This window comes from Condylura cristata, unplaced genomic scaffold, assembly GCF_000260355.1.
Source record: "Condylura cristata isolate star-nosed mole 26May11 unplaced genomic scaffold, ConCri1.0 scaffold00010, whole genome shotgun sequence".
Taxonomy (NCBI): domain Eukaryota; kingdom Metazoa; phylum Chordata; class Mammalia; order Eulipotyphla; family Talpidae; genus Condylura; species Condylura cristata.
This window is the reverse complement of record NW_004567111.1, coordinates 27,647,219-27,666,419: the sequence shown is the minus strand read 5'-3', so window position 1 is coordinate 27,666,419 and position 19,201 is coordinate 27,647,219. Positions and strand designations below refer to the sequence as shown.

Genomic DNA, 19,201 nt, shown 5'->3' with positions numbered 1-19,201 from the left:
TATTTTAATGCCAGTTTAATGTAAAATAATTTTATTTCTATAGAAATTTGCAAAAATAACCAGTGATTACCTTCAGTTTCCCATATTGCAAATATTTTATATTGATGTCATTTTATAAAATTATAATCTTGTAGTGACCAAAATGTCCAACACAAATACTACTATAACTATAATCTGAAAAATAGTTAGACAAAAAGCTTCTAAAGTAATCAAAGCGAGAACTTAAATCCAGGAAGCAGTTCAACAAATTTTACTCTGTGAGAACTGTTCTTCTAAATGCAAATTTAAATCTAGTTTATATAGCTAGAAAAACTGAGTCACTGACATTAAAAATATAATTAGTCCTTATAGGAAGAGCTTCTAGCTCTAAGTTGTCCTGATTTTAAAGATATGTTGAAGCTAGAAGAATACTATGCAGAATATAATGTCTTCCATTCTAATGAATACCCTGCAGGGTACAAAGGCTTGGTACCCATTATTAAATGATTTTTTTTTAACCTGAAGGGATTTAAACCTACAAGAAACAGTGTCCTGCATTCAAAAAAGAGCCTGTTAAGATGACCTTTCTTGTTTGCTTGCCCACTAGACTAAGGGTATTTTCACCAGAACATTTTATTTTAACTAGATTCCTAACTTTCATGTTGATATTGTTTTATTTTGAGTAGAAGAACTGGGGTTTACACCGAAGGTGTGGGGGTGAGAGGATTCTTTATTTTTTTTAAACATTTATTTATTTATGCTTACAGAACTGGGGTACAGGCCAGAAGTACAGGGGTGATGAGAGAATTCACCAGAGTCAGAGTGGGTAGCAGAACAGGCAGATTGACAAAGTACACTGCTGAGGGGAGCAGCAGATCATTCAGGAGAGGGCTGCCACGCCACGTGAATCACCTCCATGGCAGGGATCAAACTCTCACTCAGGCAGCTGCCAGCTTTGCAGTACTGTGCTTTAACCTGCTGCACCACCAGGGATGGCCCATGGGGTTGACAGGATTCTATATACAACCGAGTTAACCTGTTAACACACTTACTGCATTAGATGATCTCTGCTGAATTTAATTTTTGTACTCCAGTTGTTTTTTTTTCTTTTCTTTTCTTTTCTTTTCTTTTCTTTTCTTTTCTTTTCTTTTCTTTTCTTTTAATTTATTTTATAGATGAGCTGGGGTGTAAACCAGTGGTGCGGGGCAGAGGGTGGGAGTGAAAAGGATCATCACGACAGAATGGAATGGGGAGCAGAACAGGAGGATCTGTTGTGATCCACTGCTGAGGAGACCAGTGAGTGAGACAGGAGGGGTCTGCTGCACCATGTGGGTCAGCTCCCTGGATGAAACTCTCCCTGTAGGGGTAAGAGCGCTGAGACTTAAACACCTTGGCCACCAGGGAGGCCCTGATATAACTGATTAAGACCTTTTTTATTCAAAATCCAAACCAAGAGGCAACATTAGTCACATGTCCATCAAAAAATGGGCAAAAGACCTAGATAGAAACTTATTCCAAGAAGACATACAAATGGCCAGTGGGCACATTGTTTATATAACAGGGAAATCAAATGGATTTACTTGGTGACATCATCTGTATACACTGTAAGAAATTTTATAATATAGCAACACATCAAACTCAAATAACAGGATAGTAGTCCCTCCCTTTGCTTCTTAGGACCATAACCACATAGATGAAGACACAGGTATTTTCTAATTGAAAAACTAGTGTTGGTCTCTCCTTGGTGGCACAACGAATTAAAGCACAACGCTATGAAGCAATCCACAGCCACTGCAGCAGGAGTTTTTCCCCTGGCCAGAGCTGTGACCCACGTGGCATGGTTGACCTCTCCTGACCTACCCACTGCTCTCCTCAGCAGTGTACTTTGTCAGTCAACCTGTTCTGCTCCCCACTCTGTCTCTGGTGAATCTTCTGGCTCCGCCCCTGTACCTCTGGCCTGTACCCCAGTACTTGTATGTATAAATAAATAAATCCTTTAAAAAGAAAAACTAGTGTTGTAAGACATTCACCACAAAATGGCCATCGCATTTTTAAATATACCTTTTATTCTGTTGGCATTTAACTCAGTAGTTAGAAACTTAAATCACTGACTACAGAGTAAACTGACAGCACATATTACATTCTCATATTTTAGGTTCATTGCTATCTTTATGCAGTTTTCATACACATTTCTGCTGATGAGTCTCATAAACACAGTAACCAGTGTACATTCACTTTAATTTTGAAATTGGTGTATGTTCCCATTCTGTTTCCACTTTCCTGCAGATACTTGCTGTTTCTTGACCCAGGATTCAACACAATATTAAATGTACACATGTTTGAGGGAGAGAAGTTTTTGTAACTTTTTATTACTAATGGTATATCCAACCATTTATTTCTGTAACCATACCATGCAAGTACATTCAATGTGAGAGTAAATGCTTGAATACCATTATGAATTAATTTTTAAAATTCAAATAATAAGGTTTTCTTAACCTTCAATAATGCTATGACCAGAAAAACTATAGCTAAAAAATAGATAAATAATACATAGTCTAGTAACAAAGAAATATAAATATGTTGATAAGAAATTATAAAACAAAACAGGTAGTTGAAAGGGAGAAGGAGAATAAGGAAAAAACAGATCATAAAATAATTTTTATTGGATTAATGTCAGTTTATAAAACTACATATAAGACTATACTTTGCCACTTCTTTTTATGATGACCAAGTTTATAAAGTTTCAGGAAATCCTAAAACAATGAATAGGAATTATTATTTTGTAGTATTTTTCAATATTCTACATTTATATATTTGTATAAGTTTTTTTTTTTAAAAAACTGTGTAAGAATTGCATCATATAGTACCCTTACAGAGAAAGATCTTTTGAATAAAACTGTAAGTTAGAGAAATTAACATTAAGAGCTAATATGACTGCTACATGTTATTCATTTACCTGACCACATAAAAGCTAAACTTACCTTTTAATGGAGTTAATGAGAGTTTTCACTATTTATAAGCCTCAGCCATTCATTGGTAATTAGCATGAGGTATTATTCACTCTTGTCCTAATACAGGTTTCCTTTTAACCTTTCTAAGAGGTCCTGCTATTTTTTGCTTCATTGCTTTGCTTTATTGAACATTATACGACATGGCAAGCAATTAAGTATGATTGTGTAGGAAATTAAATCAGCAAAAGTGCATTAATGGTCAGGTTTAAATACATAAAAGCAACAAAATTGAAGTAAAGGTTGCAATTCTATATTTAACTTATCTTTTGGTGTCCAGGTACTGTAGAATATAAAATGTGTTAAATCATTCATGCTTTGAAGAGCATAAAAACACTTCTTCACAGTGGATTTAGTTGATGATAGGATTTAAAGTTCTGTCATGAAAGAATCATAATTATCCTTATTTAATAACATACCCAGAGTTAGTTTCTATTTGTTGTCTCATTTTTGGCAGAATGGGACTAAATTCTAAATAGCAAAAAAAGCTGGAATGTATATGTAGAGTTCTCTGGCTTATATGCTTTCAATATATAAGTAAGTACACTTAAATATTCTATCACTGTTTAAGGTATTTTTACAGGAAGGTTATTGTCTAAGTTTTTTTTTATTTAAAAAAATTAGTTTTATGCATATGAATTTTTATTGCTTACTTTAAGCTAAACAGTAAGTTATGACCTATAATGGACAGATAATTTTCTAAGATATAAGTAAGAGTATGTATTCAGTTGAAGAAAACCAAAGATATTTACACTTTTTAATTTGATAAAATACTTCTTTAAATGTCCCATTACAATTGGTTCAGTCAATATTTTTCAACTTTTTATGAGAGAAAATGTCCATGCCTTTAAAAACAATCTACATTATATAAGAAATGGAAAACAATCCAATTTATTTTTTGATACTGCATATATGTCTGTTGTCAAGAGTAAGCAAATGAACCAACACAGAAAATCTATAGACTAATTATAAGGCATTTTCATCTGATAAATTTTTGATAGAAACCAACAAGGCATAAAAGTCAACCTTTTTATTCTTGGCCTATAGTCATTAGTCTAGTCTGTTTCCCACTCCCTTAGATAATAATTGCACATTTTCTCTTCTCAAGTTTTCAGCAGGTCTTCACAAGCTTTCACTTATAGCCAATGACAATTTTACCTAACTTAGTGCGACAACTGAGACAAGTGGAAGTGAATTTCTACAAATTGTCATCACTTCTTTATCATCTCAATCTGTTCCCATAACCTCTCTATATATAACACCACAGATGAAATATCTTTGTTTCTTGCCAAGTTCAGCTTTTTCATTTAATACAAGACCCTAGTAGAGGCCAGTGTGTCAGTAATTTTGCCTTCACTTTACTATTATTTTGTTTACTTTCCACTAATGAGAACCAATCTACAGCATCCTATTTCACGAGAAAATATAACGTTCTTCCTATGTGATGTGACCCCCTGCCACTGAATTCTGTGATAGCAGCTTCCACTACTTTGTCCTTACTTTTGTATCATTCCGGTTAGTTAGTTTTGTTTTGTTTTCCTGGAACATTCTAGGTACTCTCTCCATTTGGCATTTCTTTTATATGGAATATATTAACCCAAAATATATGCATGTCTGTATCATCCCATTTAAATTTTGAATAATAGACAACTCTTAACGAATTAATAGGATCCAATTTTACAGCAGGATTCTTATGTTATCTAGAATATTTAGGCTGGAATAGGTTAAGTTTTTGGAAATAACATAAGGAAATTTGCCTAATTGTTGAACATAGTCTAAAATATAAGTGAATAATAAAGTGCAGCAATAGTCAGCTTACAGTATATATAACTTGGCATCCAAGCAATTGGAAAACATGCTCAAAGAAGCAAAAGAATGGCTAGAATCTTTGAAAAATTCAAATTTCCATAGACCCTCTCCTTAGCATTTTAATATAATCTTCCTGTGAATAAGTCAAATCTAATATAAAAATAACTCTAAAAGGTATGTTCCAGGCCCATCATCAAAGCAGGAAAGCTTAATGCATTTGAATATATACAAGTGTTTATGTAAAAAAAAAGAACAAAATTAGTATGTATCATAGATAGTGCTAAGGAAAGCATAGTTCCAACGATAATTAAGAAAGAATATAAAATGACCTATCACATAAGTTGCTTTTTATGTTATGTCAAATAAACATATGGAGAAAATAAGGTTATGCAAAGTACATGTGTATTATAACATGAATGATTTCATTGATAATGCAGGAAGTTTGTTTTAGGTGGGATATGTAAATACTGTACTTATGCTGAAATTGTATTGCTAGATTCCAGCATCTTTAGTTGAAACTCTACAAAAAGACGCAGCTCTAAGTAGCTCTGCAGCCTGTCTTCAGTGCAGTTGCTTATTGAAAATTGTATAACATCCCCCACCCCTTCCCCCACGCACACACAAGCACACTAGTGTAACATCACTTGAAATTGCTTAAGAGTTCATAGCAAGTTGGAAAACATTTGTTTCATGAAAATGTGCTTAGATTATGGTAGGAATAGTTACAGCCTGAATTATTTGAGCCATAATCTCCCTCTTTAATTTCCCCAGTTCAGCATGCAGAGGCTTTATTAGAGGTGGATACGGCCAAGAGAACAAGGTTCCCCTAGGTCCCCAGCTACCAGCATAAGGTGATGGTTTTGCTCTGGGAGTGCTCCTCTTAACTCTAGCTCATTGCACAGAGGCTACGCTCACGTAAATGTTGGTGATCCTTTCTTCAATCACCCAACCACTAACCATATGGCAGAAACTCTAACCAGTACAAGGCAAGCTGATGACTAGTCCTCTGATTGGCCTGCTCCTCCCTTGATGGTAGACCAGATTCCACACTGCAGAGGGAGCGGCAGACCATGAAGTCTCCAGGCTACTTCTTCAACCAGCAACTACTCAGCAGGTCTGTCACTCAGAGACATGGACCCCTCTCCTTGCTCCATGTCTGGGGCAATGGCTCAACATTTCTGCCCAGGGCAAGAGGTAGGCCCTAAGAACAGACAGCACTTCTGTATAATAGTCTCTGTGAGATCCTCAACCCTAGAGAATTATTGTTGTTGTTGTTGTTTTTTAACTGACAACAATCCTTACAATTAAATAGGAAAGGATATGTGTGGAAATGATCTTGTATATTTAAATCTTGCTATGTTTCCACTGATGTTTGTACTTGAGAGTTCAAAATGAGGTTATCAAGTCTCAAATCTTCCAGGATTGCCTGGAAGAATGGAAATAAGGTGATGCAGTAGTTTCCTTTCCCTTTTAAAACAAGTACATGACTAGATAAAAAATCCTTTTTCTGAATCTTCTGCTCAGTTTGGGAATTTTCCTTTGAGAGAAAAGAGGTAAGTTTCTGAGATTCAGACTAATATAGTAAAGATTGTACACTGATCTATTCCTAGGGATGGTTGGTATTCCTATAAGACAATAGAACTCTGACATTCAGGGACAAAGACAAAAAGAAAGCATTTTGTTACAGTTACCAGCTTCCACATTTGGGAACATTCATCCTCATTATTAGTATTAAGAGCAGAAATAGAAATCAACTTATTTAAATTGAAAAAGCTCAAAAGCAAGTATTATACTCAAAAGCAGTCATTATCAAAGACTATACATTTCCCCTTAGAGAAATTCCATTCTTAATATTTGGTTTTAAAAAATAAACTCATAATAGTAAAAGAAAAAAATGGAATTGGGGATTTACTTTTTTATTGATAGTATCAGGATATTAACATCATAATAAGATAGTGAAAAGTAACTTTTGGTTAAGATATTTGAACAAAATCATTGTGTAGCATAAATGGCTGGTATTACTATTATTTGAATCAAGAATTGCAGATGGTGATACACCTTTATAAGGAGAAAGACAAAATTAGATGATGCCACTTACATGTGAATTACATGTAAAACAGAGAAACAGAACAAAGGGTCAGATGTAACCAAACCAATAACAAATCTTAGAAATTGGACTGGACAATGAAGGCTACCTGAGGAGAAAAAGAGGGAGAAGAGCAGTGGGGGAGAGGACTCTGTTGCCTTGGTGACCATAACCATGGTAACACACACCTGAAGGGTGTGATCCTAGACCGCTAATTCTATATAACTTTGTAAACCAGTATTGCTCTAATAAAAAGGTGATAATGTGAAACTAGGGTTGTTTTGGGATTTAGGAAAATCTTATTTTATTTTCAATCTGATTCAGCAATGTCTGAGAACTATTTACAAAGTTTAATACTTTTTAATATATTTTTTAATCCATTGTTATTGGACAATGGATGAAGTTTTGTTGGAAAGGATATATCTAAAGATCAATTCCTTTTCCTGTTACTTCTGTAAAGGAACATCAAGAATTCAACAAATTCTTTATTGATATTTTTAAAGGGCTCAGAAATCTATTCTGAGTTCAAGTAGTTTATGTGATTGTTTATGGGTTAACTGGTAAGCATAAGCAGTCTGTAGCTGTTGATGATAAAATGGAAAATTCTGAGTATTCCTTCTGAATAACCATGTACAAGTGGTATGGCTGAAATATTCCTGGTGGCATGAGCTGCTGGCCATCACTCCACAGGCATGCTTTAAGCCTTCCTCTGGAAGGAAAGTGCACTTTCATTAGAGAAAACAATAAATGTATTGGCCATGATGGCTACAGGAACCCTATTACCTTAGCCACATTTAATTTTAATGTTCTTTTTATTTATCTTTTCCAAAATATTGTAGAGATGGGTTAAGTTTTTATTTGTCATGTGTAATTTGTTAAATTTTATTTTTTATTGTTACTTATTTTTAATTAATTCACCACTGTTTTTAAAAATTCTATTTGAGGCATATAGCTCCACTCTGTGTGACTTCAGATATATAACTTAGGAAATTTGCCTTCTCTCTTCTGTTTATTCATTTCCTTGCTTAGGTTCTAAATGGTAGATCTAATGAGGTAATAGACAGCTGAAGAGGTGGGATCCTATGTTTATGCATCATATACAATGTTGTAATCCAAAGTTTGCTTAATTAAAAAACTTGAAAGTTACACATATTCTCGCCATGCAGTTCAGCAATTTTTGTCCAGGTCAATGATGGTAGTAATTAACTGAGAAAGGGCTTGAGGAAATATTTTAGAATGATGGTTTCTATAGTTTGATGGTGGTGATGAATATAATAGTATAAATAAGGATCCATAAACTTGTCAAAATTCAGATAATCTTGGGTATAAATTATACTTTGATAAAGTTTTTATTATTACAAAATGATGTTTTAAGTGTCAACTAAAGCTTTTATCAATGATCAATAAATTATTGACATTTAAAGTTCAGAAGCAGGCATATTGGTCTAAGTAATATTTGTCCAGAATAATTACCTTCATCTGCAGAATCTTTCACTTTGTGACCTAGTATACATTAGGAAAATGAAACATCGGTGCCAATGTTTGCTAGGTTAACTTCTCATTTTTTAAAGTGATTTGTACTAGAAGAATGGTAGTGTTGTCAAAACACTCCAGCAGAGGGAAAATTGTTTTATGCCACCTATAAATTTATGCCAAAACACATACAACTTTTCCAGTGAGATCTCCTAATGTTTAGAAACCTTTTGGTTACATCAGAATGAAATATTTCCTATTCACAAATACTCTTTTAAGTTCTTAGGCAGACATCAGACTTGTCCTTATGAACTCAACACTGTACTAGGAGATTGATAAAAAGTAAATGTGCTATAATTAAAATTTGTGATAAGAGCTTGTAATAAAAAAATCATGTTAAGAGAACATATTTTTGGAAATTTGAATATCAATTGAGAACTGTGTGAGGGAAGTGACTTTTAAGCTAAATCACAAATGGAATGTATGAATGTATATGGAAGTTGCTTTTAGTATGCAATATAAACTATAAATGTGTCCATTTTGCAAAAGGATGATTTCTTTTGAGAATGGCCATGCTGATGTTTAAATAATATATACTACTTTGATTTAAATAGTTTATGTTTGTGTCTCTGAATTTTTATTTTTATTTTTTTTTTACGGAATTACCCTTGTGTGCACTGGTAACTAGTGCTGTTTTGTGGAAAGGTCAATTCAAGAATGCTATTCTGAAACCTTATTCTGAAAAAGACATTAAAAGGGCATTCTGAAAATTTGCTTTTTTATATGAATGTCAATACTGTTTTAAACACCTTTTATTATAAATTACATACTCAGTACATTCAAATAATGACACTGTGCTTAATGAATACTGTATCAGAGAAATTTTTGTAAATATGCAAAACTATAACTTCATGTGACAGGATTCCATATTACTTCAATGTTTCATTTTTAGGGAAATTTTCTCCAGCATTGTGGGACATAGGTTTACCATACTATTATGAACTTGGCTTAAGTAGTGTTCCTTTTGTTCTGCTAGTGGACAGAGAAAAGGAGGGCAGTTGCTCAGAGGCTTCTGTGTGGCACATTTTATGAAGGTTCAGATCCAGGGCGTGAGAGGCTAAGCATGTTACCTTGAATCTCGCTTCTGTAAATGTTAGGTATTGAAACTCCACTCCTAACTCCCATCGTTTTATTCGAGGGGGGGATTTTGTATCCAACTAACATCTTTGTAACTTCTTCTGTGCCCTAATTTTGATTCATATATTTATAGACATTTCAAAATTCCTATTTGTTTCTTGGTAAATACAGCTACATACCCAGATAAACATAGCAAACAAGCAGAAATATAAATAACTATAAATTTTAATAATAATAAGTTAGAAAATATAAGTGTTTAACAAAAATTGAATGTGCTGCTATCTCTGTCAGCTCTTAAAACTCATCAACTACACCTTATAGTTATATACTCATTTTAAAGATCACATCCTATCCAAAAATCTCTCATACACCCATTTTATTCCTGGTAAGAGTTCCAGAAAAAGTCATCAAATAATCCATGTTTCTATAAACATTTCAGACTGTTATTGTTGCAAATATCTTTTTCCCTGAACCTGTTATCAGTGAGAGAAATACAATTGTTCCCAATAAGGCACATTGGCTAACATGGATAATTACTAATTCCAGTTTTTCTTCTTTCTCTAGATTTTTTAAAATCTAAAAAATGTTCTCAATCTTTATATTTTACCTTGCTTATCCAATAATCTGCTGCAGATTGGACATGGATGAAGTAATTTCATATTTTTAACTGATAAAAAAAGCAATCCTGACCTGTATAGCACTCTTATAATGAGAAATTACTAAATCTATGCCAGAATTTTTTATAAACCAGTTGCTCTGGGTATGTTATTTGTTCAATAGAAAGAGAGCACCTGAGGGACAAGAACCAGACTCCATTGTCCTAGTTTTTAAGTATATAAATAATGAATCATGGTGACAGTCCTCTCATGGGGAGTCTATCTGCGGCACTAACTAATCATTTTAATACAAAACTTTGCTGCTTAATTTATTCAATTCAATGTCAAAAGAGATAGGACAAGACGGTCTTAATCGCTTCTTAATAGTCATGTAACATGTTAGAGTAACTTTTACTGTCCATTTTATGAAAATCCAATAAAGCATATAATGCATATGAGAGTATTCTTTATGCCCTCGGGGTAAATGTCCTCAAATTGCACCCACACAAGCACTCATTAACCAGTAAGTACGAACTAGTTCTACCCTATGAATTTGTACGAATCAATATGCCAGTGGTTGCCTTCATAATCTGTAAGATAGTGTCAGTTAAACAGGGATTCACAAGTATATTAATCTCATGCAGTGTACTGGAGATGAAAACAAGTGCCATGTATGAGTAGTATAACATAGCTTTTAAAAGTTTTAACTGCACGAATACAGTGACATATATACAGATCTTCTCTGTTGTCAACAAAAGTGCAAAGAAGTTTAGCAACTTTGAGCCTGTCAAAAGCACACCATTTCTTCCACAAAAGTGAACTATGTCACTATCAATATTATTAACTGAGTCTGTCAAATTATGTGGTGTGTAGGAAGAAGTAATGTTGATACACAGAGGCTGTTCATACAGAGTGGCAAATAAACAATGTTAAGTGTTAATTCATCACATAACAATGATGCAATATAATGAAAGTTACCCCAAGTCTGACAGTGTCGTGTATCTACTAAGAGAAATTTTCAAGAAAGGTTGTTTTGATTTTATTATAAATTGAGATAGTCTTTTATTAAAGAAGTTTTTAACCAACATCATCACCAAAAAATATCTAAGCTAGTATAGGGAATGTAATTATCTAAAGAATAACGTCACAAATAACCATAATCAAGTAAAAAATATAATTTATATTCGTGGTTCACACACTTGAAATATAATTACCTTAAGTACAATCACACACACACACACACACACACACACACACATACATGATACAGAAGAAATTATTGTTTCTTCACAATTTCCATTTTAAGGGATAAGTTAGGGTATGTTTGTGTGTATATATGTATATATGCATATACCTTAATTTATATATGTGTGTATATATATATATATATGTACATATATATACTTAAATATATATACCCTAACATATACTTATAACTAACTATATATGTATGTACATATATTGATGAAAATGTAGTCCACTTACAGCTTATTAGCTAAAATATGTGATAAGTATTGGATTTTGTTAATATATCTACAGGTAAATATACTAATAGAGAAAAAAATCTACTACAATGAAAGGTCACCACAGTACCAAATAAATTAAGAATAAGAATGTTTAAGGGTTCTGTTATATCAGGTTGAGTCTAAGATTTGAAAAGATTTCACAGGATCTTTTCTACATGGATCTGGAAATTGAGTATGGGATTTTTTGCAAAGATTATAAAATGGATCAATTGTCAACACATTCCTGGTATAGCAATCCATGCATTAAGTGTGAAGGAGTAGGATTCACATATGAATGGCCAGGTTAATATAATTTCACTAATTTTAGACTAAACTTCTTATTAAATATTATTGACTCTACCATTTTGGAGACATTAACAATTTAGCCCTTAAATTAAGTGATTAAATGAGTATGACAAGACAAAATGATTTTACTGATTACAGATAATCTACAATCTACTTGTACCCACTTATTTTTAAAAATTCTGTGACTTTTGCATAATAATTTGTATCTAAAGATAAACATAACATATAATTATGTTGTAATTAAGAATACACATATATGCACATAGTGCATACTATGTAAATATATTTATATAAATTATGAATATAATTTGCTTAATTGGCCATAACTTTCAGGATAAAAATAAAGAAGTATCTGTGTCAAAATCAGGTCACATTATGTAAAATAACTATAAAACAATAATTATTGAAAAGATTAGGTTAATTTTGAAATACCCATCACTTTTGCTACATTCATATTTATGTAGGACATCAACTAAAAATTAAGTTTTCAGTATTTTCAACTCAGTTAAAACCAAGAAGACAGACTAGCTATCACTCAATTCTCCATGTGTACAAACAGCAACACGGATAGAAGATTCTGATTCTAAATCTTTAGATGGAATGCACTTCCCACTTAAATGTTAATTCCCATGATGTAAGTACCAACATAATATGCAAGTGAACAGTAAATTCAATTTAATATCACATTCATCTCTTAATAAATTATCAGAGAGAATCATCTGTAGATACTTTGGAATAGAACTTTTCACAGGATAGATATTCTTATGTGAGGAACATAGTGAGGACTCTGTTTTCTGAAATACTTAATAGCATAGGAATTTACATTGCAAAAATGTTGATTTTCATAAACAATTTTGAACTTCAGACACAAGTGGAAGAGTAATATCTCTATGACTTAATAAATATGAACTTAAGACAGTGGAGCAGCATCAGAAATACTATTGATTAGAGCCTCAGTGAGAAAAGGCAAAATGGAAATCTCTTGAGATAAAAAATGACTCAAAGGTGACATGGTTAAGTTCTCAGAATAATAATTAGAGTAGTAATTTGAATATAAATTCCTGACAACATTTAAATGGATAAATGACCTCAGCTTTCAAAAATTATTAACTAAGGGCCTCCCTGGTGGCAGCAGGGGTTAAAGACAATGCTATCAAGTTATTGCCAGCCATTACACCACAAGTTTGATCCCTGCTCCTGGCTATCCAGGGAGCTGACCCACATGGCACAACAGATCTCTCCTCTCTCGCTCACTGCTCCCCTCAGCAGTGTATTTCAGTAAATCTTCCTGCTCTGCTCCCTATTCTGGTGAATTTCTGGTGAATCCTTTCACACGCATCAGCCCCTCACCTCTGGCCTACACCCCAGTTCTTGTATGTCTCAATAAATAAGCCTTTTAAAAAAATTAAAAGATAAAAAATAATAAATTGACCATTTTCAAAGGGAAGATATTTCAAAGATAAATTATATTATATGCTCTTACCTAAATAACTTTCTTATGTGTTTTATTCTAGTTTTATGACTTAAATGAGTTGTTACTTCTTCAAATAGATGCCCAAGAAATTCCCAAATATTTTGGATTGTAAAAGTTGTGATATTTACTTTATAAGTACTTTGTATCATATTATTTCCTTTCACTGAAAAGTAAAAAAATCGAAGTTCTCAATATTATATGCAGAGAAAAGCAAAAACAAAATTCAAAACATTTTGTCTCCCATTATTTGATTTTAGAATATTCTGCTATAGTTCCTATATACACTCTTTCTCTCTCTGATATATAGCATATGTATGCATGTGAGAGAAAAGTAAGCATGCAGGAACAGCAGGTAAAAAAGAAAAATTTAGGTACAAAACAAAGTAATGACTCAAACAAAAACAGCACCTAGAACAAAAGATATTAAGCATGGTGAAGTACTAGAGGCTGGTAAATATACAGAAAAGCAGAGATACAGAAAGCAGTCTGAGATAAAAATCAAATGTTTTACCAATCAATTTCTTATAACGTCTATTTGAGTCTTTGTAGTACGATTACTTTTCACAACTTTTCTAAGATTCCAGTTCACTTAAACTATTTAACCATTGTTCAGTTTATAGTGTGCATTTAAATAGTGTATATTTCCCTATGTACACTATAAAACTGTTCCTAAAATTATAAAGTGCTAGATAGGTTGTGGTAAAAGTAAGAGTGAAAAATGTACTGGTAAGGGAATAGAGAGGGGCATATTGAGGGAGCATAAGAAATGAAGGAAGAGAGAAAGAAGGAAGGAAGGAAAGAAGGGAGGGAGTAAAATAGGGAAGAAAATGCAATGGATAATGGGAAATGGGCAACTGAAAGCATGATTTATTAAATGAATGACATAGCACTCTGTTTACATATGTGTATACCACATACATATAAATTACTGTTGATACTATAAGGAGAATAAATTGAGGTAGGCCATGAGGGAAGAAGAAATTATCACAAGGATTCCTGATTTGATTACTGTCCTCATTTTTCAAATAATTGCCATTTAAGAGAGTCAAAGGCAAGAGATTAAAGGGAAAGGCAGCTCCTCTTTTCTAGAAGCAAAATCTGAATCTTTGAATCAACTTTTCTCATAGCAAGAGCTGTGTGGTTCTCAGTGTCTGTTTAGGGTGATTGTTTTATCCAGATATAATTTTGTTCTTTTGGTAATACTGAGATCTTTCTGGCTTAAAACATCTGCATCTATTTGAATATATACTCAATGTCAAGTGTCACAAGATTTCATTATTTCCCTAGACTAGTAACTTGTGAATCTATCAATATTTTCTCCAACAATGGTTTTGAAATTATCCTTTCTAAAAAACATTGAATTAGGGGCTATGGCGTTTCAGTTAATAAGCAGGTGAACCACAGACCAACAAGTCCCATTAGTCATTATGTCCTAACACTGACCAACTTGACTAGCACTGAACTGGAAGTCACACACCAGAAGTTCACAGGCAGTGCCATGTTGGGTGAAATTTTTTGGTCAATGAGAAATAGAAGAGGAAAGAAGTCTGCAAAAAAAAAAAAAATAAATAAAAAAAACTATCTTTCTCACACATATATACGCAGCATGTGCAAAGGCAATCCTATATAAGGCAGGACAGCTCAATAAAACATAATTATGCTTTTGAGTTTGTTTCCTAAATTTGTTAACAGCTTATTTTGTCTTTTGTGGGACTATGTAAACATATTTCTGAATTTATTTTATAGAACTCTGTGAACAAAAACACAATTTTAAAGGTGTATATACCTTTACAATGATAATATTTAAATATAAATCAACTCTATTTGAAGTTGTCTTTCTTTAGATTATGAAAGTCAGTGACAGGATATTGAAAAGACCTTGCAAAAGCATAAGCTACCACTTTTTAGCTATAATTTATAATTTGGTTTAAACAGTGAAATTTTAAATTGCCCTTTGAGTACTGCAAAATTGCCTCATATAACTTGGCAACCCTGTTAGTTCATTGTCCAATTAACTGGATAATGCATTTTGTGCCCAGAAATCCCCAGCTGAAACTCAATGTAACACATAGTTTGAGGTTTCATAATTATATACATAAAAATGTGTGACTCCCAATTTCTGAATTAGAATTTATAAATTTCTATTATTAATTGACTCTAGAGTATAAATATGTTTTCCCCTATACAATATGAACAAGTAGTTCAGAAATCAAATTTTGGATATGAAGCCAAAATTCTGGAGTGAAAATAACAAAAAGTGTCCAGGGTATTAATTAACTTTCTATTTGTAATGCTTAAGTATCAGAGGATTAATCTTACTTTTAATGCTGCATTTTTTATTATTATATTCATTCTTGATAAGTAAATGCTATGGAAGTTCAAGTTGGTATGGTTCAACAGTATAATAAAGTAATTAGATAAGTATGTTGTTGGTGTGCTAAATTAGTTACATGGTTCCCCATAAAGAGATATGGGAAATCTTTCTAATAAAGAATAAAACCCATATCAAAGCAATTCTTTAAACATACACATATACCTCTATGCATGTATATTTGTATAAATATAGAAATAGAAGATCTGAAAATGCAATATATACTGTTTCTTCTTGCTATTGAGATTCAAAATCTGAAATACATACAAATATTAAAGGATCTCTAAAAAGACCTACAATCTAAAATGAGATTGGTCATTTGTACTTTGTAATCCTGATAGTAAACAAATTTTATTCATGTTTTACACAAAATAAATTTTAATATGACAGAAGAAGAGGATAGCTATAGGCACAAACTTCACCTAAATTCTTAATATTTCGCATTTTAATCTGTTCACTCTCAGAAGATCTGTGTTACTGTTCTTCCCAATCCGTTCGATAATATCAAACCAAAAACCCAAAAGAATGGGTCCAGAATTACTGAGGAACATATGGTTCTGGAGATGAGAGTGTTAATGAATTTGGGGTTTATTCCTCATCACTCATGCTGCACACAGACAATAAAATGCATGTGAAAAAAAAATGTGAACTTAAAAATAGAAACAATTAAGCAGAATGCCTTCCACTACTGTATTACATAATTTTAAGCTTCTTGGATAAACAAGTTAAGAAAAATGTGACAATACCACAAATAATAATTCATTTGTTCTGCATGGACTTACAGAATGAAATTTTTATTAAAGTATTTTTTCCATATCTACACTCCAGTTTAAAGAACAATTAGGATTAAGTAATTTTAAATCTCCATGTTGAGTATTATTAGAAAGTTACACATGAAATAAAACAGAAGAATATTTGGGAAACTATGTGGGACACTATCTTGTCTACAGTGGGATTTTTCCCCAGTTCACAGCTTTGTCTCCAATTTATTGCATCCCCCTTTGTATCCTTCTTTTACTCCTGGAAAAATGAATATCTGCAGCATCTTGTACAGTGCTATGTATCAAATAATTTATATATAAAGACTTCTTTAGATGCCCGATGGATCTAACATTTTAAAAGTACAGTCAGATTCTCTTGATTTTATACTTGTCTCAGCAATATTTTTAAAGTGTCTACTTTGTTATGCTAGTGAAAATCTTCAGTTATTTCTCCAATTGTAACAGGGTGGTCCCTAGGAAAAGGGGAAGTTCGCCCCACCCAGAAGGAGGGTGGAGCTGAGCAGAGAAAAAGGAGACAAGAGAAGAGTATGAAACGGGATGGAGAACAAGACAGAGACCCAGAGAAGCCACATGGAGCAGTAAGCATGTGATGAAGAAACCGGGCTTGTTTCCTGACCCTGGACTGGTTAAGGCAGATGTGGGTGAGAGACCTGTAGGGAGGTGACTATGGCAGTGTTTATATTGATTCTGATTTTGCTCTTTTCCTCCCACATTTGTCTGGCCATTTTTGACCCTTTTCCATGGGTCCCTGCCAGAAGGTGCTTTAGTCTAGTGGCAGGCTTTCAGGCCTTGCTTTGGGCCAACCAATCCCTTTTGGGTGGACTTTTGCCCATGAGGGGATGGGTCACTTCAAGTGTTTGATTTAGAAGTTATATTCTTTGTGTTCCATATTGTATATTTACTGTATTAAAGTCCCTTTTCATTAGTTTTATATGTTTTGTCTTGTTGCGGTGGATAGCAGAACCCACTTAGAGCAGGCAGGTTTTGGGGCTTCAGGGGTGTCCTTCTCCCCCCTGTCCTGGAACAGATTTGCTGCCCTATAACACAATTACATATAAGATTCTAAAAACAGGGTTTTAATAATTAACATTTCTGTCATGTCACTTAATAATGCATTATATATGGCTAATAATGTAATTATGAGCTGACTGTCTTAAATCTTTACTCATGCTACATTAAGACACATAAGATTTGTCTTAGAAATATTTCTTAATACTATTTCTGTGTGTAGATATTGATTCAGGGGAGCAGGGACATTACGGCAGATCATGAGCGGTGCCCATATAGCTTACGGGTCACTTTTTGAGTTCTTTGCCCACACGCACAGTTGCAAGATCAGATTCAAACAACTACAACAATGTGATTTATTTAACAAACCAGGGAAAACAGTCACTGAGACCAAAAATGGCCACTTACCTTACCTGAAGCAATCTCCAGAGTCCTAAATGCCCTGCACAGAAAGTTTCCCAAGATGGCTTCTTCCCACCGATGAGGGCCTGGAGCATACAGCCGCTGGACTGTAGGTGGGATCCAATTCACAAAGACAGAAGAAACAACAGGAGACACTCCCAAATGGCAGAGATGCCCAACAGCACCAGACCAGCCACACTCAAAACAGCAGCTGCAGCAGCCCAGCGACCTAACTGCAGCACTCACGCAGCTCAGCGAGGCGCCAGGCTCAGGGCCTTGCCTTTCCAGCCAGGCTGTAACCGTAGCAAAAGTGGGAAGATTTCAGTAACTATGCTACTAAGTTTTCCTCTCTGAGGTTGGCTGCTGGAAGCCTCTCCAAGTCCCATAGGGGCCTGTAACAGCCAGGCACCAATGAGGGGCAAAAATCGCAGACCCTAGAATCAAGGAAGTTCCAAAAACGTTGAAATCCTGCACACACTCCCACCGATAGTTTGTTCGCATTTCCCCTGAGGCTCTCCCTCTTCATCAGCAGCCCCTCCAGGAGGCACACCTGTTAAGTGTTTGGCTTCAGCCACTAGTCCCAATATCATATAGGAGTCCAAAGTAAAAAAGCTCACAGATAATACACATAGGCTTGATGGTTGTTTAAGAGTAGAGTAGGAGTGGCCAAACGGCTAAAATTGGTTGTACTGTTCAGCCCAGCCCACCGCAACTGGATTTTCCTTTCGTTAATGCAAAAGTCTGATTTCAGCTTCCATTGTGACGTCATCTACTCCACTGGCTTATCTGGAGTAACCATGTAGTCAATCACAAGACTAGAGGAACTCTGGATATGCTTTGTGTGCTTTGTGTGCTCTGTGACAAGTAATTAAACGTATCGTTTGAGGTTTTTCTGATTGTTGATGCCAAAGGGTATCTGGCAATCGTAACAAGGACCACAGGGCCAAACCATCTCAACATTGTTATCTAGACTGAGACAGGTAAAAAACAGTGGTCAAAAGTACACACTTCCAATTATAAGAAAAATAATTCCTGGGATGCAATATTTAGTATGGTAATTTTGGTTAAGAATACTGTATTTTGGGGGTGGTGCAACAAGTTAAAGCAGAGCACTAAGAAGCTAAAGTCACTTCAGCATGAGTTCGATCCCCACCCCAGAGGTGACCCACATGGCCAGCAGACCTCTCCTGACCTGTCTGCTGCTCCCTTCAGCAGTGTACTTCATCAGTTGGCCTGTTCTGCTCCCCACTCTCTCTCTGGTGAAT

At 34.1% G+C, this 19,201-nt stretch overlaps 1 pseudogene; it reads right to left on the bottom strand.

The window, feature by feature from the left end:
* LOC101618660 overlaps positions 1-18,031 on the bottom strand; it is a 123,678-nt pseudogene extending 105,647 nt beyond the window's left edge.
* Positions 18,032-19,201: the final 1,170 nt, after the last annotated feature.